The following is a 22,520-nucleotide window of genomic DNA, read 5'->3' as shown; positions in this document are numbered from 1 at the left end:
TGATTTCTTGTAAATGTCATTGCATGTGTGGGGAAGTTGCTCGGTGAAACATTTTATTATTGCATACTGACTGGTGTTTACCTCCTTTTAACATTTACCATTGTGGTCAGGTGTACTATATCTTTATATTTAGTAAGGTGTAGTCATGGTGTAAAGGACAGAGTATGATTACCGATTAGTAGAAGAAAACAAATACTGAGCAACATCCCCAAACAGGTAATTTCAACTTTAAACTTGTCATTTATTTTGTAAGCTCTGGACATGGCTACTAATAACAAATGCACAGACAAAATTCTTAAAGCTATGTGTGCAAATGCTAGGAGCTTAGGAGACAAAATTCCAGAGCTAATTGCAATAATGACAAAGGATAACCTGGATTTTGTGGCAATTACAGAGTCTTGGTGCAATGAGAATCATGACTGGGACTTAGCTATACCAGGATACAATTTATTTAGGAAAGATAGAATAGGAAGAATAGGAGGAGGGGTAGCAATATATGTGAAAAAAGCATAAATGCTACTTTAATATAAAATATTGAAGCCAAAACTGAGGCCCTTTGGGTCACCATAGAAACTGGGAAGAAGGACATTATTCGCATTGGGGTAATCTATAGACCACCAGGCCAGGGGCAGGATTTGGACAGGAACCTATTGTTGGACATCTCTAAAATGGCTTTTAAGGGAGAAGTCATAATCATGGGAGACTTTAATTTACCTGATGTAAATTGGGAGGGGTCTTTTGCAAGTTCAGCTACAAGTGGCAAATTTTTACATTCCTTACAGGGAGCATCTCTCAAGCAATTGGTGAGGGAGCCCACTCGCAAAGACTCAATATTAGATCTAATTCTTACAAATGGTGATAGGATATCTGATATATATGTGGGTGAGCACCTGGGATCCAGTGATCATCAAGCAGTATGGTTTAGTATAAAGACAGGATCCAACTCCTGTCACACAAAAACAAAGGTGTTGGATTTTAGAAATGCTGACTTTGCAAAAATGGGGAGATTCATTGGCAGACTGGAGGAACTTGGAAGGAGTGCAGGAGAGGTGGAAAAACTGAAAAGTGCAATGCTAAGTGCAACAGACCTTTGTATCAAAATGGTTAGGAAAAGCATCAGGAAAAGGAAGCCAGTGTGGTTCACAAAAGAAGTATCAACTAGTGTGAAAGCAAAAAAGATGGCTTTTAGGAAATACAAACAGACTCAAAATAATAACGACAAAGAGGTGTATCTGGACAGACGGAAGGATGCTAAGAAAGTGATCAGACGTGCAAAGGCAGAAGCTGAGGAGAAAATGGCCCAGTCAGTAGATAAAGGAGGCAAAACTTTTTTTAAGTATATAAGTGAAAGGAGAAAATCAAATGGAGGAATAATAAGACTTAAGACAGAGAGTGGGCAGTTGGTGGAGGGAGACAAGGCAATAGCACATCACCTAAATAATTATTTTTGCTCAGTATTTACTACAGAAGAAGGGATGGGGCCACAGTTAAGTTGCAAGGACATTCATAAAAATAAGGTAGATGAAAATACATTTACAGAGGAGAAGGTCCTAACAGAACTTTCAAAACTAAAAGTGGATAAATCAATGGGACCAGATGGGATACACCCAAGGATACTCAAAGAGCTAAAAGATGTGCTGGTTACACCTTTAACAGAATTATTTAACCAGTCACTAAATACAGGTGCTATTCCAGAGGACTGGAAAAGAGCAAATGTAGTTCCACTGCACAAAAGTGGAAGCAAGGAAGAAGCAAGTAACTACAGACCAGTAAGCCTTACATCAGTAGTAGGGAAAGTAATGGAAAAACTATTAAAAGAAAGAGTAGTGGGGACGTGGCCTGGACGTAGAAGGGAGAAGTTGTGCCACTGCTAGAGCTCCTGTTAAAGGAGACCCGAGAAGACGACTCTCCCAATTGAAAATCACCCGCACTGGGGCGTGGCCTGGCTGGCAATGGGAGAGGAAGCACTCCCTAGGAGCTCCTGCAAACTGGCCAACATAAATAAAAAAAACAACTCTATTTAGTATCCTGGTGCCCCCTGCACTTACCCCACTGCCTCTGCCTACATCAACCCGACCAGGGGAAGCGTGCTGCGGAGTCGGAGGGCGGCCTTGGCTGCCCTTGCGGATTGTGGCCTTCCCCCTCCTGTGAAACCGGGGCCTCGATTTCGCCGCCTCGCGGGGCCGGGCTCCGGAGCTACTCGCGGGACTTGGGACCCTCATCTCCTCCCCTCCGGACCGTTGGCAGCGGCTTGTGGTGGCCTCATCCCTCCTGCGGACCCCTCCGGCGGAGCTGTGCAGCAGCTGAAGCGGGCCTGCGGCCCCCCTGCTACCTCCGGCCGCCGCGGCCTAACACGCGCCCAGAAGCCGGGACCTCGAGTTCGGGGAAGACCCGGCCGTGAGCTCCGGGATCGGAACGCGGCCGCGACGGGCTCCCCGACACCCCGGATCACCCCCACATGCGAGGCTGGACACTCTTAAGCACCTCCAAAGAGCCTCTGTGCCACAAGCAGCCCCACAAGGGATAAAAGAGGGGAAAGGAGCAGCCCTATAAGTGCTGCGGTGGCCATCTTGGATTCCTGGAGATTTAGCTGGAGAAGGCTGAGCACACCTGCAGCTCTAGGAATCTCTACAGCACATCCAAAAAGGCTGCATTACCTTTAGCACCCAACCATCCTGGAATATTGTGAGTGCCTGCTGCTGCCACAGCACTCATTTCTCATTTGCACCCCTGCTCCATAGAAGCCCACGACAGGAACCCAGAGTCACCATTTTACTTTCTGGCACTCAGCCAGGGTAAAGATAACCCGCACTATACCACACACTCCTCACCCCCGCAGGAGTACAGATTCTATTTACACTACCGCCAGTATCGGCGAAGGCTATGGAAGTGCTTTAATACCACCCAAGTGCGCCCGGGCCACTGAATAGGGGATCGAACCGCGATCTGCCCCGACGTCGGAGTTGGCGCCTGGAAGAGTCATGGCCTCAGCGTTATGATATTCGGATCCGCACATCCCAGACCTATCTTTAAGATGACTCTCAAGATGATTTAACGCAAAATAATAAAATACTACATGTGCCATAGCCAAATGATCAGACCCCATATATAATACTCTGGCACCCTACCCCCCCAGCTCCGCGGTTGGAGGATCGGATCTGACCGGATTACCTGTTCATTAAACGGACTCGGGCCTGTGTCCCCCCAGCAATAATTTTTCCTTCCTTTTTCTTTTTTACCCCCACTCCTACCCTACCTCTTATGGATATAAGCCACTATGTCCAAAAACAAAAAAGCATCGCAAGCTCCGACTAACTTCTTTGGCTCAAAGTCCAAGGGCTCACAGAACCCCACCATGGCCGCAAGCTCCCCCCCCTCTCCATGTTCGTCGGAAGTGGGTATCGATCCCCAGATACAGGCGGTTATGTCGAGCCTATTGGAGGGAGTGCAGTCCGCGTTCAAGCAAGAACTCTCGAACGCTATAGCCGAATTTAAATCGGACCTTACAGATCTCGGTAACCGGACGGATGCACTGGAAACAAAGACGGACGATCTCTGCCGCTCCCAACACCGCATTGACAGTGAACTCGCTAGATTGCACGAGGAAATGGAGTCCCTCAAGGAGCGACAAGAGGACCAAGAAAATCGCTTGCGTAGAAATAATCTGCGCATACGTGGCGTTCCAGAAACGGTCCTCGGCCCATCACTACCAACATTCTTGAGAGCATTCTTCATACACTTGGTACCAGACCTCACAGTCGAAGAATGCCTTTGCGACAGGGCACATAGAGCACTCCGGGCAAAACCATCTCCCGCCCAACCGCCCAGGGATGTTATTGTCCGTTTCCATTATTTCCGTTCGAAGGAGAAAATCATGTCCTCCGTTCGAGACACATCGGAGATCCTGTTTAAAGGCACACAGCTGCAGATCTTTCAGGATCTTGCACCCTCCACCATCCAAAAACGGCGAGACCTCCAACCGGTCACCCGGATCCTACGACAACACCAGATCAGATACAGATGGGGATTCCCCTTCCACTTACATGTTTCGGTCAATAACTCTGTTCACTCGGTCAAGACCTTACCCCAAGGACAGGAACTGCTGGCAAAGCTAGATCTCCTCCCAACATCAGCAGTAGAAGACATGGCGGCCTCATCATCCCAACCGCCACATCCTCAGTCCCCTCTTCCCGACTGGACACGGGTGACCCGACAGCGCAATGTGGACAAGGACCCTCCCTGACCTGGGGAAACCCCCCGATGTGTATAGTGCATGAACTGTCGGTGCAACTTCTCCACGACTCGAAACGAGTGTGAACAGTGGAAGATTCGACCTCAGTTCAACTACCAGTATCGTAACTATCCTTGGTTAATGCTGTTATAAACAAGTTATAACTGTTTGAATCCCCCCCCCCTCCTCCCTCCCTTTCTTCCAACCCCCCTCCTCCCCTTCCCTTCTTTCTCCCTCCCCAATTTTTATTTTTTTCTCTCTCTTTTTTGTTTTCATGCTTGCATTTTTGTTGTATGGACACAGTTCTCAATGTCCTATATTATATTATGTTTGCTATAAATGTAAAAAGGTCATAGCCATTCCCAGCCTTCATGGCCCGGGTGACGCTCACCCTCCCACATGGTAGCTCAGTTACCCCCCTACAATCCCTTACTGTTGTTTATAATGTTACTAACTCGATGCTTTTTCCTAGCGGCCCCTAAATGGGACCCACAACCTCAGGGATGTTTCCCCGTTTGGGGTACTTCTTCTTCTTCTTTTCTATGTTCTTTCTTTTCTCTCTTTTCTTGTGGCCTCTGCTTGACTTTCCTGCTCCTTCTCTTGCTTGGCCTGGAGGGGTGGCCTTTGCCTGGCACAAATTGTACCTCGCTGGACCATACCTGGCAATATGCCGTACTCCCCCACGTAAATAATCATGTCTCTTAAAATATTCTCGGTCAATGTAAATGGCCTGAATTCCCCTAGGAAGCGTACCGTGTTCCTGAGTGCTTGCAGACGTGAGAAAGTTGACATAGCATTCCTGCAGGAAACACATCTCACCGGTCCCCACACTCGGCTTACGGGCAAATGGTTCTCCCAGTCCTACTTTGCCTCAGCAGACTGCAAAAAACGGGGTGTGGCCATCTTAGTTCACCGTAATATCCCGTTTATTCACTCCAGGACGGTGACAGACCCAGACGGACGGTTCCTCATGGTAATGGGTACCCTCCGCTCTAAGGCTTTCACCCTGGTCTCCGTCTACGCCCCCAACCAAGACCAATCTTTGTTTTTTGATTCTCTCTCCAAACGCCTATCACGAGAAGCACAGGGAAGCATTATCATGGGTGGTGACTTTAATACCATAATAGACCCCTTGCTGGATAGATCTGGTCCTCCGCCTCATGCTTCCATGACGACCCTCCCTCGGGCTTCCCGCACACTTACCGCCACCATGAAACTCCACGGTCTCTGTGACACTTGGCGTTCCCAACACCCCCACACCAAAGATTTTACGCACTTCTCAGCTCCACATCAACACTATTCCAGGATTGACATGATCCACATCACCACTGCCCTAGTGCCACTGATCTCGGACACGGGCATTACACCACTGACTTGGACGGACCACGCTGGGGTCTACCTCCTCATAGATATATACCGCTCGCCTCATAGGAAATTTAAATGGCGTCTTGATGACTCGCTTCTACAACACCCCTCTGCACTAGAGGAAACTAGACTAGCGATTACACAATACTTCACTGAAAATATATCTCCCGATATTCCACTTAATATCCTTTGGGAAGCCCACAAAGCCACGATTCGCGGTACCTTATTAGCAAAATCGTCGGCAATCAAGAAAAAAGCCGCACAGGAAATAGCCTCCCTCGAATCAGAAATAGCCACCTTACTACCCAAACACAAAGCATCCCCCGACCCCTCTTTACTCACCCAGATAGACTCCCTCCGAGGACAACTCAACACTCTCCTATCCACCCGCGCGGCAACAATTCTTCGGAAGTTGCAACAACGCTTTTACGACAAAATGGATAAAATAGATACCCTACTAGCCAACAAACTACGTCGTAAGCAAGCGTTGGGTGCAATAGATAAACTGTACTCGCCACAAAGGGGAACCTATACATATGACCCTGAATTGATGGCTGAAGATTTCCGCCTGTTTTATAGCTCCCTCTATAACTTACCTGACTCGCCCCTGCTGTCTCCTGACGGATCCGGGGGAGTGCGCTCATATTTATCCGATACCCCCCTCCCAACCCTATCCGACAATCAATTGGAAGCCCTAAATAGTCGAATCTCGGAGGAGGAGACAATAGCTGCCATACGATCGATGCGCTCGTCGGCTGCCCCGGGTCCGGACGGTTTCACAGCCCAATATTATAAACTCTTCGCGAAGGAACTGGCCCCACACCTAGCCTCCCTATTTAACGGTATCCTCGAGGGAGCCTCCTTCCTGCCGGAGACGACTCGGGCCGATATAGTGGTAATACCAAAGCCTGACAAAGATCCGACTAGCTGCTTAAATTACAGACCAATCTCATTATTGAATGTTGACTTGAAAATATACGCGAAAATACTAGCTAACCGTCTGGGTCCCCTGATGCCCGGCCTGGTCCACCCGGATCAGGTCGGCTTCATTCCTGGACGCCAGGCGTCCGACAACACTAGAAGGGCAATAGATCTAATATACTCAATCCAAAAACGGAAACCTCCCTCTCTCATTTTGGCTCTTGACGCGGAGAAGGCCTTCGACCGCATATCGTGGTCTTTTGCCTTTGCAGTCCTTGACAAAATGGGATTCTCCGGAAACTTTCTAGAGGGAATTAAAGCACTCTACCACTCTCCGTCGGCCCAGGTTATGGTTAACGGTGTCTCCTCCTCCAGTTTCGGGATCACCAATGGTACCAGGCAGGGATGCCCCCTCTCCCCTTTAATCTTTGCCCTAGTCATGGAGCCCCTAGCAGCAAGGATCCGTAATAACAGTGCTATCCATGGAATATCCACAGGCCTATCTGAACACAAGATAGCGCTATATGCCGACGACGTCCTGATCTCCCTCACTGACCCAGCCCAATCTCTCCCCGCGCTTTTATCTGAGATTAGCTCATACTCACAGCTCTCAGGTTATAAAATAAACGTGAGCAAAACAGAGGTCCTTAACTTTTATATCCCGGCAGCTCTCAAACAAGAACTTCAAACTATTCTCCCCTGTAACTGGCAAACCAAGAAAATTAAATACCTTGGTGTGTACTTGACCCACCATCACCACCAACTTTTCCAAGCAAATTATCCCCGTTTATTACAGACAATTAAGGAGGACTTGGTGGACTGGTCCAGTTATTTTATATCATGGATAGGCAGAATTAACTCTGTCAAGATGAGCGTGCTCCCCCGACTCCTGTACTTATTTCAGACCCTCCCGATCTACGTCCCTACCTACGTCTTCAAGACCCTACAACGCCAATCTTCCCTCTTTATTTGGAATCACAAACGCCCTCGAGTCAGACTTAAACTGCTTCAACGCCCCTCCAGAGGCGGCGGTCTGGGTATCCCGGATTTTAAGAAATACTTTTATGCCGCGCAACTCGCTCAATGTGCACAATGGTGCAACGAAGGCGGGACGCGGAAGGTCTGGGTGGGGATAGAGGCGGAGGAGACGGGCCTAGCTACACTATCCTCCCTACTGTGGCTTCACCGGAACCAGCGTCCCCGTGCGGCCCTATTGCACCCTGTAGTAAGTCGCTCCCTGGCAACATGGGACCTGACAAATAGACGGTTCAGTTTGGCCCCATACCCGTCCCCGCTAATTCCGTTATTTAACAACCCAGCCTTCCCACCAGGTATGAGCAGAGCCACGCACACATCTTGGCGCATGAGTGGTATTTTCTATGTTAATGATATCACCTCCACAGCTACGTTCCCACAATTCGCAGATATCCGTGAAGGAACAGTAATCCCCTCATCGGACTTCTTCCGCTATCTACAAATTAGACATTTCCACTCCACCATCACCACCACCCTTCTCCACAGACATTTATCCCCCTTTGAACACATTAGCTGGAAACGCACCAACACTAAAGGCCTCATATCAGACATCTACACCCTCCTGGACGACCTCCCCACAACATCCCGGGCCCCTCATGAAGTGGCATGGGAAAAGGAATTGGGATTCACTATAGACAATGAGGACTGGGTAGATATATGGGACAATGCGGCTTCCAGCTCCATATGTGTAAGAATTAAAGAAAATATTTATAAATTACTCTACCGATGGTACTATGTCCCTTCCCGTCTACATACTATGTTCCCCGATACTCCAGATAGATGCTGGAGGGGCTGTACGGACATCGGTTCATTCTTACACATATGGTGGGCCTGCCCTAAAATCTACACAATATGGGGTGAACTCATCACCATGCTTTCGCGTTTATTCGACACCTCCATCCCCTCCGACCCCCAATACTTTTCGCTCCCCATGACTCTTCCTACCCTCAACAGACATCAAAACAAACTATTCCGACATATAGTCTCGGCAATGACATGCCAAATTGCCACAGACTGGAAGAGCCCGACCCCCTCACCAATACAGGGGATAATTTCTCGGATATGGTATGTCCACAAAATGGAATACATGACCGCAGTTATTCGCAATACTGCGAAGCAATTCGATAAAGTATGGTCCCCATGGCTAAACCTACAACAGGCTTCCTCCCCATTCATAATCTGACACGGCATGCCAAGGTCCTATCCACCTCTTGCCCCCGAAGGCTACCCCTCCACCTCTTTGCCCTCTCTCTACTCCCCCCCCCCTCTTTTCTTCAACCGGAGGTGCCCAGCCTCCTATGCTTTTCTGTCCCCTTCTGATCGCTCTCCGAGCACTCTCTTTTTTTCATTTCCTTTGCTGACTCTCTTGACGGAAGGCCACTCCGTTGCCGAGAGTTTCCCACTTTTTATGCTCTAACTTGAATCTCTAAACACGGGAAAACACAAAAACAAAAAAAAAAGGATCCATGCTGTTGTAGCAACAATTTACTGTACCTACATTTGTATTTTAAGCACCCAAAATGTTCGGGTGCTCTGTTATGTTATCATTGTACCTATTTCATGATCCACTCAATAAAATGTGTTTAAAAAAAAAAAAAAGAAAGAGTAGTGGAATATCTTAAATCAAACAACTTACAGGATCCAAAACAGCACGGATTTACTGGTGGGAGATCATGCCAAACAAATCTTATTGACTTTTTTGACTCTGTGATGAAAATAATAGATCAAGGGGGAGCTGTAGATGTAGCATATCTAGACTTTAGTAAGGCATTTGACACTGTCCCACATCGCAGACTGCTAAATAAACTTGAAAGCCTGGGGGTGGATTATAAATCAGTTAAATGGATAAGAACCTGCTTGCAGGATAGGAAACAGACAGTCGTAGTTAATGGAGTGCAATCTATGGAGGGAAATGTTACCAGTGGAGTACCCCAGGGATCTGTACTTGGTCCAGTTCTCTTTAATATCTTTGTTGGTGACATTGCAGATGGTATTGAAGGGAAGATATGCCTTTTTGCAGATGATACAAAGATATGCAACAGGGTAGACACACCGGGAGGGGTCAAACAAATGATTAATGACCTAGGTAGGCTTGAGAAATGGTCAAGAACGTGGCAACTACAGTTTAATGCTAAAAAATGCAAAATCATGCACTTGGGTCTCAAAAACCCAAAGGCTAAGTATAGTATCAAGGGTACTATAATGGAAACTACTGAGGAGGAAAGAGATTTAGGAGTCACTATTTCAAGTGACTTGAAGGCAGGAAAGCAATGCAACAAAGCAATGAGAAAGGCAAGTCAGATGCTTGGTTGCATAGGGAGAGGAATCAGTAGCAGGAAAAAAGAAGTGATAATGCCACTGTATAGGTCATTGGTACGGCCCCATCTGGAATACTGTGTCCAGTTCTGGAGACCCTATCTCCAGAAGGATATAAATACATTAGAGAGTGTACAAAGAAGGGCAACTAAAATGGTGCATGGCCTACATCACAAAACTTACCCGGAAAGGCTAAAAGATCTTAACATGTATAGTTTGGAGGAGAGAAGGGAAAGGGGGGACATGATAGAAACTTTCAAATATATCAAGGGTCTTAACAAAGTTCAGGAGGGAAACATTCTTCAAAGGAAAAGAAGTATTAGAACTCAAGGGCATACATTGAGACTGGAGGGGGGGAGGTTCAGGGGAAATTTAAGGAAAAATTACTTCACAGAAAGGGTAGTGGATAAGTGGAATAGCCTCCCATCAGAGGTGGTAGAGGCTAAGACTGTAGGGCAATTTAAACATGCTTGGGACAGGCATATGAATATCCTTACAAAGAATTAAGGTTAAAAAAGGGTTGAGATTGCCTAAAGGATAAAATAAAAAAGGGGCAGACTAGATGGGCCAAGTGGTTCTTATCTGCCGTCAAATTCTATGTTTCTATGTTTCTATGTTTCTAACTTACAGCATTGGACGGGTGAGAATCTCTGACACTGGTAACTGTACATAGAACTTACAGCATTGGGCGGGTGAGAATCTCTGACACTGGTAACTGTACATAGAACTTACAGCACTGGACGGGTGAGAATCTCTGACACTGGTAACTGTACATAGAACTTACAGCACTAGACGGGTGAGAATCTGACACTGGTAACTGTACAGAACTTACAGCATTGACGGGTGAGAATCTCTGACATTGGTAACTGTACATAGAACTTACAGCACAGGACTGGTGAGAATCTCTGACACTGGAAACTGTACAGAACTTACAGCATTGCACGGACACATTTGCTGTATGTTATACTTTAGCATCATTTAATAGAACATTAGGTACATCAAACTATCAAAGACTTCCAAACTGGCAAATGCAAGTCTAATTTCTGTTTTTTTTTCTAGTCGTACTTCTTCAATTAATCATAATTTGTTGGTTTGAAAAAAAAAAAATCAAAACCCTTCTTTCAATAATTTATATCATTTTCCTGCATTAATACCCTTCCACATCAATGCGTTTCAAGTTTATACTTATTGTCATGGGACACCATAAAAGCAGATTTAGTCTTATTTTATTGATTACAACAGTGCTTTCCTTCACAGCCACTGCATTAATAACACGGAGTCAAAAAAAGAGAATGAAAAGAAACACGTTAAATTTTAAAATGGGTTTCTATGTTAGCTTGTTAAAATGTTTTATTTAATGCATGGAAACTCATTAGCAAAATTAAAGTTAATAAATTAATAGATCTTAAGATGAAGGTCTCTGTTGCAAAACACGAATGTGGATTCTGAAGTCAAGGAGATTTTTTTTTCTCCTGCAAATAGATTTTAATTACTAAGAGGTGACCCAGTAAGAGGATCGTTGGTGCAAAACTTAGTGAAAGCCGCTATTACAGACACTGATCTACACTGCTCTGTCTAGGTGTGTGTAATTCCCCTGCATTTACCCGTGTTTACGGGAGCCGTGTCCATGCGACACAGCTCCCGTTTACACTGTATGGAAGGGCGGTGCTGCGAGATCATGTGATCTCCCAGCGCCGGCCCTGACGCGTCACCAGCAGCATCACCAACCCAGCAATATGCCGGGATGGTGGCTGCTGATGGGAAAGGGGCCACCGATGCGGGTCGCAGCCGGGTAGCACCCGTGCCAGGCTCCCGGCTGCAACTCGCATCATAGATGGAAAAGGGGTGTAAGTCGCAAACTTGAGTATGGACACACACATATACATATATACAGTATAGGGAGGCAAAAAAATCTCCCAGATGTCAAAGGTTAACCAAAAAGGCATGGTAAATGGTAAATGCTGTTCAAAATGTTAGTACATAATCTCAAAGTGCATGGAATACAGTTTATTTACAATTGGTCTTCAATAGGATACTGTCCAGACGGTGGCCTTCATTCGTGATACACATTTGTAGTGGATCTCACATCACTAGGAAGGTCATTCCCGTCGTTAACCCTGAAGTTTCCTGATGAAGCTTCACTGTGATTTGTCTGGCTACGTTACCAAGCAGAATTTTCATTACTGAGCGGAAACCATCATCATCAGCTTCCCCTAAGGCCTCTACCCAGACAACGGGGGCCATCTGACAGCTGAGGTCTACACACATCCACCAAGACCCATTAATGAACTGAAGGCTGATATACGCCAATAAATGACAATATCATATGCAAAACCAACTGAATATAAACTATATTCCATGCACTTATAGTTTATGTACTAACATTTTGACTAGAAATTGCCATGCCTTTTTTGTTAACCTTTAAAATCTGGGCATTTTTTGTCCCCTTGCGGGCTTGCAGTGCTCACCACAGGATCTATTCCCACTGGGTGTTGTGGACACCAATGAGTGGGAATAGTCCTGTTTTGTCGGGATTCTGGCTGGTGGCGTTGTCAGCTGTCAGGTTTCCGCTGATGGTATCCTGACCGCCAGCAAATTGAATGCATCCCATATATATATATATATATATATATATATATATATATATATATAAATAATGCACTGACAGACAACAGGGAATATTGGACAGCAAAGATCAGCACTCACTTGGTTATAGATAAGTAAATAAGTTACACTTATTTAGAAACAAAACATGGAGTGACCATTGTATAGTTGGTTATTTGATAGAAACATGGACCTAAGACCGCTAAGAGATGGAGTCCCTCGGGGACGGACCCTAATAACTCAGGTAAGATGGACATACCCTCCAATTGTACCTTTTTGGCAGGTACAGTACCTTTTTTATGGTGTGTACCGATTTTTGACTCTCCAAATTTCCATTAAAAGTATAGGAACATGGGGTGGCCACGCCCCTTTACCCATGGACACGCCCCTTTTCCTAATTTGTACCGCTTTTTTTTTTTTTTTTTTTTTTTAAACACATTTTATTGAATGGATCATGAAGTAGGTACAGTGATTACATAACAGAGCACCCAAACATTTTGGGTGCTTAAAATACAAATGTAAGTACAGTAAATTGTTGCTACAACAGCATGGATCCTTTTTTTTTTTTTTTTGTTTTAATGTTTTCCCGTGTTTAGAGATTTAGGTTAGAACATAATAAGTGGGAAACTCTCGGCAACGGAGTGGCCTTCCGTCAAGAGAGTCAGCAAAGGAAATGAGAAAGGAAAGTGCTCAGAGAGCGATCAGAAGGGGACAGAAAAGTGTAGGAGGCTGGGCACCTCCGGTTGAGGAAGAGAGGGGGGGGAGTAGAGAGAGGGGAGGAGAGGTGGAGGAGTAGCCTTCGGGGGCAGGAGGTGGATAGGTCCTTGGCATGCCGTGTCAGGTTATGAATGGGGAGGAGGCCTGTTGTAGGTTTAGCCATGGGGACCATACTTTATCGAATTGCTTCGAGGTGTTACGAATAACTGCGGTCATGTATTCCATTTTGTGGACATACCATATCCGGGAAATTATCCCCTGCATTGGTGAGGGGGTCGGGCTCTTCCAGTCTGTGGCGATTTGACATGTCATTGCCGAGACTATATGGCGGAATAGTTTGTTTTGATGTCTGTTGAGGGTAGGAAGAGACATGGGGAGCAAAAAGTATTGGGGTTCGAAGGGGATGGAGGTGTCGAATAGACGCGAAAGCATGGTGCTGAGTTCACCCCATATTGTGTAGATTTTGGGGCAGGCCCACCATATGTGTAAGAATGAACCAATGTCCGTACAGCCCCTCCAGCATCTATCTGGAGTATCGGGGAACATAGTATGTAGACGGGAAGGGACATAGTACCATCGATAGAGTAATTTATAGATATTTTCTTTAATTCTTACACAGATGGAGCTGGAGGCCGCATTGTCCCATATATCTACCCAGTCCTCGTTGTCTATAGTGAATCCCAGTTCCTTTTCCCATGCCACTTCATGGGGGGCCCGGGGTGTTGTGGGGGGGTCGTCCAGGAGGGTGTAGATGTCTGATATGAGGCCTTTAGTGTTGGTGCGTTTCCAGCTAATGTGTTCAAAGGGGGATAAATGTCTGTGGAGAAGGGTGGTGGTGATGGTGGAGTGAAAGTGTCTAATTTGTAGATAGCGGAAGAAGTCTGATGAGGGGATTGCTGTTCCTTCACGGATATCTGCGAATTGTGGGAACGTAGCTGTGGAGGTGATGTCATTAACATAGAAAATACCACTCATGCGCCAGGACGTGTGTATGGCTCTGCTCATACCTGGTGGGAAGGCTGGGTTGTTAAATAACGGAATTAGCGGGGACGGGTATGGGGCCAGACTGAATCGTCTATTTGTCAGGTCCCATGTTGCCAGGGAGCGACTTACTACAGGGTGCAATAGGGCCGCACGGGGACGCTGGTTCCTGTGAAGCCACAGTAGAGAGGATAGTGTAGCTAGGCCCGTCTCCTCTGCCTCTATCCCCACCATGACCTTCCGTGTCCCGCCTTCGTTGCACCATTGTGCACATTGAGCGAGTTGCGCGGCATAAAAGTATTTCTTAAAATCCGGGATACCCAGGCCGCCGCCTCTGGAGGGGCGTTGAAGCAGTTTAAGTCTGACTCGAGGGCGTTTGTGATTCCAAATAAAGAGGGAGGATTGGCGTTGTAGAGTCTTGAAGACGTAGGTAGGGACATATATCGGGAGGGTCTGAAATAAGTACAGGAGTCGGGGGAGCACGCTCATCTTGACAGAGTTAATTCTGCCTATCCATGATATAAAATAACTGGACCAGTCCACCAAGTCCTCCTTAATTGTCTGTAATAAACGGGGATAATTTGCTTGGAAAAGTTGGTGGTGATGGTGGGTCAAGTACACACCAAGGTATTTAATTTTCTTGGTATGCCAGTTACAGGGGAGAATAGTTTGAAGTTCTTGTTTGAGAGCTTCCGGGATATAAAAGTTAAGGACCTCTGTTTTGTTCACGTTTATTTTATAACCTGATAGCTGTGAATATGAGCTGATCTCAGATAAAAGCGCGGGGAGAGATTGGGCTGGGTCAGTGAGGGAGATCAGGACGTCGTCGGCGTATAACGCTATCTTGTGTTCGGATAGGCCTGTGGATATTCCGTGGATAGCACTATTATTACGGATCCTTGCTGCTAGGGGCTCCATGATTAGGGCGAAGATTAAAGGGGAGAGGGGGCATCCCTGCCTGGTACCATTGGTGATCCCGAAACTGGAGGAGGAGACACCGTTAACTATAACCTGGGCCGACGGGGAGCGGTAGAGTGCTTTAATTCCCTCTAGATAGTTTCCGGAGAATCCCATTTTGTCAAGGACTGCAAAGGCAAAAGACCACGATATGCGGTCGAAGGCCTTCTCCGCGTCGAGAGCCAAAATGAGAGAGGGAGGTTTCCGTTTTTGGATTGAGTGTATTAGATCTATTGCCCTTCTGGTGTTGTCCGACGCCTGGCGTCCAGGGATGAAGCCGACCTGGTCCGGGTGGACCAGGCCGGGCATCAGGGGGCCCAGACGGTTAGCTAGTATTTTCGCGTATATTTTCAAGTCAACATTCAATAATGAGATTGGTCTATAATTTAAGCAGCTAGTCGGATCTTTGTCGGGCTTTGGGATTACTACTATATCAGCCCGGGTCGTCTCCGGCAGGAAGGAGGCTCCTTCGAGGATACCATTAAATAGGGAGGCTAGGTGTGGGGCCAGTTCCTTCGCGAAGAGTTTATAATATTGTGCTGTAAAACCGTCCGGACCCGGAGCAGCCGACGTTCGCATCGATCGTATGGCAGCTATTGTCTCCTCCTCCGAGATTCGGCTATTTAGGGCTTCCAATTGATTGTCGGATAGGGTTGGGAGGGGGGTATCGGATAAATATGAGCGCATTCCCCCGGATCCGTCCGGAGACAGCAGGGGCGGGTCAGGTAAGTTATAGAGGGAGCTATAAAACAGGCGGAAATCTTCAGCCATCAAATCGGGGTCATATATATAGGTTCCCCTTTGTGACGAGTACAGTCTATCTATTGCACCCAGCGCCTGCTTACGACGTAGTTTGTTGGCTAGTAGGGTATCTATTTTATCCATTTTGTCGTAAAAGCGTTGTTGCAATTTCCGAAGGATTGTTGCCGCGCGGTTGGATAGGAGAGTGTTGAGTTGTCCTCGGAGGGAGTCTATCTGAGCGAGTAAAGAGGGGTCGGGGGCTGCTTTGTGTTTGTGTAGTAAGGTGGCTATTTCTGATTCGAGGGAGGTTATTTCCTGTGCGGCTTTTTTCTTGATTGCCGACGATTTTGCTAATAAGGTGCCGCGAATCGTGGCTTTGTGGGCTTCCCAAAGGATATTAAGTGGAATGTCGGGAGATGTATTTTCAGTGAAGTAGTGTGTGATCGCTAGTCTAGTTTCCTCTAGTGCCGAGGGGTGTTGTAGAAGCGAGTCATCAAGGCGCCATTTAAATTTCCTGTGAGGCGTGCGGTATATATCTATGAGGAGGTAGACCCCAGCGTGGTCCGTCCAAGTCAGTGGTGTAATGCCCGTGTCCGAGATCAGTGGCACTAGGGCAGTGGAGATGTGGATCATGTCAATCCTGGAATAGTGTTGATGTGGGGCTGAGAAGTGTGTAAAATCTTTGGTGTGGGGGTGTTGGGAACGCCAAGTGTCACAGAGACCGTGGAGTTTCATGGTGGCGGTAAGTGTGCGAGAAGCCCGAGGGAGGGTCGTCATGGAAGCATGAGGCGGGGGACCAGATCTGTCCAGCAAGGGGTCGATTATGGTATTAAAGTCACCACCCATGATAATGTTTCCCTGTGCTTCTCGTGATAGGCGTTTGGAGAGAGAATCAAAAAACAGAGATTGGTCTTGGTTGGGGGCGTAGACGGAGACCAGAGTAAAAGCCTTAGAGCGGAGGGTACCCATTACCATAAGGAACCGCCCGTCAGGGTCTGTCACCGTTCTGGAATGTATAAACGGGATATTACGATGAACTAAGATGGCCACACCCCGTTTTTTGCAGTCTGCTGAGGCAAAAAAGGACTGGGAGAACCATTTGCCCTTTAGCTGAGTGTGGGGACCGGTGAGATGTGTTTCCTGCAGGAATGCTATGTCAACTTTTTCACGTCTGCAAGCACTCAGGAATACGGTACGCTTCCTAGGGGAATTCAGGCCATTAACATTGACCGAGAATATTTTAAGAGACATGATTAATTACGTGGGGGAGTACGGCATGTTGCCAGGTATAGTCCAGCGAGGTACAATTTGTGCCAGGCGAAGGCCACCCCTCTGGGCCAAGCAAGAGAAGGAGCAGGGAGGACAAGCAGAGGCCACAAGAAAAGAGAGAAAAGAGAGAACATAGAAGAGAAGAAGAAGAAGTACCCCAAACGGGGAAACATCCCTGAGGTTGTGGGTCCCATTTAGGGGCCGCTATGGAAAAGCATTGAGTTAGTAACACTATAAACAACAGTAAGGGATTATAGGGGGGTAACTGAGCTACCATGTGAGAGGGTGTGCGTCACCCGGGCCATGAGGGCTGGGAATGGCTATGACCTTTTTACATTTATAGTAAACATAATACAATATAGGACATTGAGAACTGTGTCCATACAACAAATTTGCAATCATAAAAACGAACAACGAACGGAAAAAAGTAAATAATAAGAGAAAAATTAAAAATTGGGGAGGGAGAAAGGGGAGGGGAGGGGGATTGAAGGATAGGGAGGGAGGAGAGGGAGGGAGGAGGGGGGGGAGGGGAAATACCATGGGGATTCAAACAGTTATAACTAGGTTATAACAGCATTAACCAAGGATATTGACGATACTGGTAGTTGAACTGAGGTCGAATCTTCCACTGTTCACACTCGTTTCGAGTCGTGGTGACGTTGCACCGACAGTTCATGCACTATGCATATCGGGGAGTTTCCCCAGGTCAGGGAGGGTCCTTGTCCACATTTCGCTGTCGGGTCACCCGGGTCCAGTCGGGAAGAGGGGACTGAAGATGTGGCGGTTGGGATGATGAGGCCGCCATGTCATCTACTGCTGATGTTGGGAGGAGATCTAGCTTTGCCAGCAGTTCCTGTCCTTGGGGTAAGGTCTTGACCGAGTGAATAGAGTTATTGACCGAAACGTGTAGGTGGAAGGGGAATCCCCATCTATATCTGATCTGATGTTGTCGTAGTATCCGGGTGACCGGTTGGAGGTCTCGCCGTTTTTGGATGGTGGAGGGTGCAAGGTCCTGAAAGATCTGCAGCTGCGTGCCTTTAAACAGGATCTCCGATGTGTCTCGAGCGGAGGACATAATTTTCTCCTTCGAACGGAAATAATGGAAACGGACAATGACATCCCTGGGCGGTTGGGCTAAAGATGGTTTTGCCCGGAGAGCTCTATGTGCCCTATCGCAAAGGCATTCTTCGACTGTGAGGTCTGGTACCAAGTGTATGAAGAATTCTCTCAAGAATGTTGGTAGTGATGGGCCGAGGACCGTTTCTGGAACACCCCGTATGCGCAGATTATTTCTACGCGAGCGATTTTCTTGGTCCTCTTGTCGCTCTTTGAGGGACTCCATTTCCTCGTGCAGTCTAGCGAGTTCACTGTCAGTGCGGTGTTGGGAGCGACAGAGATCGTCCGTCTTTGTTTCCAGTGCGTCCGTTCGGTTACCGAGATCTGTAAGGTCCGATTTAAATTCGGCTATAGCGTTCGAGAGTTCTTGCTTGAACGCGGACTGCACTCCCTCCAATAGGCTCGACATGACCGCCTGTATCTGAGGGTCGATACCTACTTCCGACGAACATGGAGAGGGGGGGGAGCTTGCGGCCATGATGGGGTTCTGCGAACCCTTGGACTTTGAGCCAAAGAAGTTAGTCGGAGCTTGCGATGCTTTTTTGTTTTTGGACATAGTGGTATGTATCAAAAAAGGAGGGTAGGGGTGGGGGTAAAAAAGAAAAGGGAAAGAAAATTATTGATGGGAGGACACAGGCCAAAGTCCGTCTAACGAACAGGCAATCCGGTCAGATCCGATCCTCCAACCGCGGAGCTGGGGGTAGGGTGCCGGAGAGTTATATATGAAGTCTGTCTATTTAGCTATGGCACCTGTAATATATTATTATTTTGCGTTAAATCATCTTGCGGGTCATCTTAAGGATAGGTCTGAGGTGCATAGATCCGGGTGTCATAACGCTGAGACCGTGTCCCTTCCAGGCGCCAGCTCCGCTATCGGGGCAGGTCGCAGTCCAGCCCCTTACTCAGTGGCCCGGGTGCTCATGGTTGGTATTAAAGCACCTCCATGGCCGTCGCCAGTGCCGGCGGTGGTGCAAACAGAATCTGGACTCCTGCAGAGGTGAGGGGTGTGTGGTATAGTGCGGCTTTTCTTTACCCTGTCTGGGTGCCAGAAGGTAAAATGGCGACTCTGGGATCCTGTCGTGGGCTTCTATGAAGCAGGGGTGCAAATAAGAAATAGATGCTGTGGCGACAGCAGGTACTCACAATGTTCCTGGATGGCTGGGTGTTGGTGTTGTGCACAGCCTTTTCCAGATGAAGTTCCAGGGTTTCAAGATGGCCGCCGCAGCATTTACAAAGTTGCTTCTCTCCTCTCTCTCACCCCCCGTGGGGCCGCCTATGGCACTGGGGCTCCTTGAGGATGCTGTGGGGCGTCCAGCCACGCTTACAGGGAGGGTTTGCAGCAGGGTATTATAGATGCCACCCAGGACGTATAGGGGGCTGTGTGGGCATGCAGCCCAAAACTAATATGGCGGCGTCAGCTTCTCTTATAGGGCCTCCGGGTCTGTGTTACCTAATGTGACCCTGGAGTGGCCCGTAGCATTGGTGGCAGTGTTAAATATTCCCCAGGCAGCCAGGACCAGGAGGGTGAGCGGGCGGCTGCGTCCAGCGCACCTACACTCGCGGTCGCGCCAGCTCCAGTGTTCCGCCGCCACCCGCCGCCGATCCCCAGGGCCCCGTTTCCGGCCGCACTGCGGTGCAGAAGCAGAGGGTCTCCCGGCGGGCTCGTCGAGCAGTGCCACGGAGGTAGGGCAGGGACGGAGGAGCTCCCAGGCGTACCGCTCTGTGCGGGAGGGAGGATGGGGGACACTGACCCGGAGTAGTGATGGCCGCCAGGCCTCTCGAGCGGCGAGTCCTCCACGCCGTGCAGATGCTTGCAGCCGGCAGCAGGGAGGTTTCTCCTGGCCGCGGTCAGCGGCGGCGTGTGTAAGGAAGCTCCAGGGGGAGTCAGCAGCCCAAACTGTGGGTCCCGGTGTCACTCCTCGGGTGAGAGGGAAATTGAGGTCCCGGTCTCTGTGTACCCTGCAGGCCGCAACCCGCAGGAGCAGTGAAAACTGCTCCCCGATTCCCCGGCACCTCAGGGGGGGACAGCAGGGGGGACAGCAGGGGCAGATCAAGTACTGGGGTAGTTGGAGGATGGCAGGAAGGTGTTATATATGTAATATATGGTAGTTGGTCTCAGGAGCTTTCTCAGGGCACAACTGTCTCCTTCAGCAGCCCAGCCACGCCCCAATTTGTACCGCTTTTTATGTGTAAAGTGTTGGAGGGTACGGAAGGAGCAAAGGGGGCGGTCAGTAGGGATGTCCAGTGAAGATTTTTTTAATTATCATCAGTAACAACAGGGACATATAATTATTGATCCGACATTTCCGATTGGCCATCTTTAGTGGTCGGTGGGTAGTTATAAAACCTCTGCGATAAGGTGGAATGAATTGTTAAGTGTGCAGAGGTACCGGCCAATCCCACAACTTCTCTCTATCTGGGATCACAGTTGCATTTTACAGCTGCAGCTGTTAGTTTCCTGCTGTCTACAAGGAGGCAGCTGGGTCGGACAGAAGACCTACTTGTATACATTTATAGACTGACCGCAACAATACAGAGACTTGGTAGCACGCTGTACTACCACCACTAACACACTGCATAACCAGTAACAGTCTGCAGAGGACGCACACCGCTGGCTCTAGCATGTAATATCTCCTCTGCATGCCATATTAATGGACGTCACTCACACACAGAGACTTAGAGTTGTCTTTTGACAAGTAGACATTTTCTTTTCTTTTTTTCTTTTCTTTTTTTTAAAACACTTTTTTTTTTTGCAGATTTATTATATTACTGACCCCACTAAAGACCTGCAGAATATTGCTAACCCCTGACAGACACAATCATGAGATATTCTGCAGAACATTACATTACTGACCTCTAAAGATCTGCAGAACATTACTCTACCTTATCTAGCCCCTGACAGATACATAGTGATATAATGTATTCTACATTGCTGACCTTTTAAGAGTTCTGCAGAACATTGCTCTGTTCCATCTACCCACTGACAGATATATAGTAACATACTGTATTCTGCAGAACATTACTGACTTCTCTAAGGATCTGCAGAACATTGCTCTGTCCTATCTACCCCCTGACAGATACATAGTAACATACTGTATTCTGCAGAACATTACATTACTGACTTCTCTAAGGATCTGCAGAACATTGCTCTGTTCCATCTACCCCCTGACAGATACATAGTAACATACTGTATTCTGCAGAACATTACATTACTGACTTCTCTAAGGATCTGCAGAACATTGCTCTGTCCTATCTACCCCCTGACAGATACATAGTAACATACTGTATTCTGCAGAACATTACATTACTGACTTCTCTAGAATCTGCAGAACATTGCTCTGTCCTATCTACCCCCTGACAGATACATAGTAACATACTGTATTCTGCAGAACATTACATTACTGACTTCTCTAGAATCTGCAGAACATTGCTCTGTCCTATCTACCCTCTGACAGATACATAGTAACATACTGTATTCTGCAGAACATTACATTACTGACTTCTCTAGAATCTGCAGAACATTGCTCTGTCCTATCTACCCTCTGACAGATACATAGTAACATACTGTATTCTGCAGAACATTACATTACTGACTTCTCTAGAATCTGCAGAACATTGCTCTGTCCTATCTACCCCCTGACAGATACATAGTAACATACTGTATTCTGCAGAACATTACATTACTGACTTCTCTTGGATCTGCAGAACATTGCTCTGTCCTATCTACCCCCTGACAGATACATAGTAACATACTGTATTCTGCAGAACATTACATTACTGACTTCTCTAAGGATCTGCAGAACATTGCTCTGTCCTATCTACCCTCTGACAGATACATAGTAACATACTGTATTCTGCAGAACATTACATTACTGACTTCTCTTGGATCTGCAGAACATTGCTCTGTCCTACCTACCCTCTGACAGATATATAGTAACATACTGTATTTTCCAGAACATTACATTACTGACTTCTCTAGGAGCTGCAGAACATTGCTCTGTTCTACCTACCCTCTGACTAATATATAGTAACATACTGAATTCTGCAGAACATTACATTACTGACTTCTCTAGGGATCTGCAGAACATTGCTCTTCCCTATCTACCCTTGACAAAAACATAGGGAGATATTCTGCAGAATATTACATTTACCAGCCTCTCTGGGATCTGCAAAACATTGCTCTGTCCTATCAACCCCTTGATAGATACATAGTGATATATTCTGCAGATTATTACACTACTGACCTCTCTAGGGATCTGCAGAGCAT

At 47.2% G+C, this 22,520-nt stretch overlaps 1 protein-coding gene across 13 annotated transcripts in view; it reads right to left on the bottom strand.

Annotated features, from left to right (window-relative positions):
- SOX6 (SRY-box transcription factor 6) overlaps window positions 1-22,520 on the bottom strand; it is a 560,806-nt gene that overhangs the window by 351,074 nt on the left and 187,212 nt on the right. The window lies entirely within an intron of this gene.

The sequence above is a fragment of the Pseudophryne corroboree genome, chromosome 11 (genome assembly GCF_028390025.1).
Source record: "Pseudophryne corroboree isolate aPseCor3 chromosome 11, aPseCor3.hap2, whole genome shotgun sequence".
NCBI lineage: Eukaryota > Metazoa > Chordata > Amphibia > Anura > Myobatrachidae > Pseudophryne > Pseudophryne corroboree.
The sequence above is the reverse complement of the archived record's forward strand: the minus strand, read 5'-3'. Positions and strand labels throughout refer to the sequence as shown.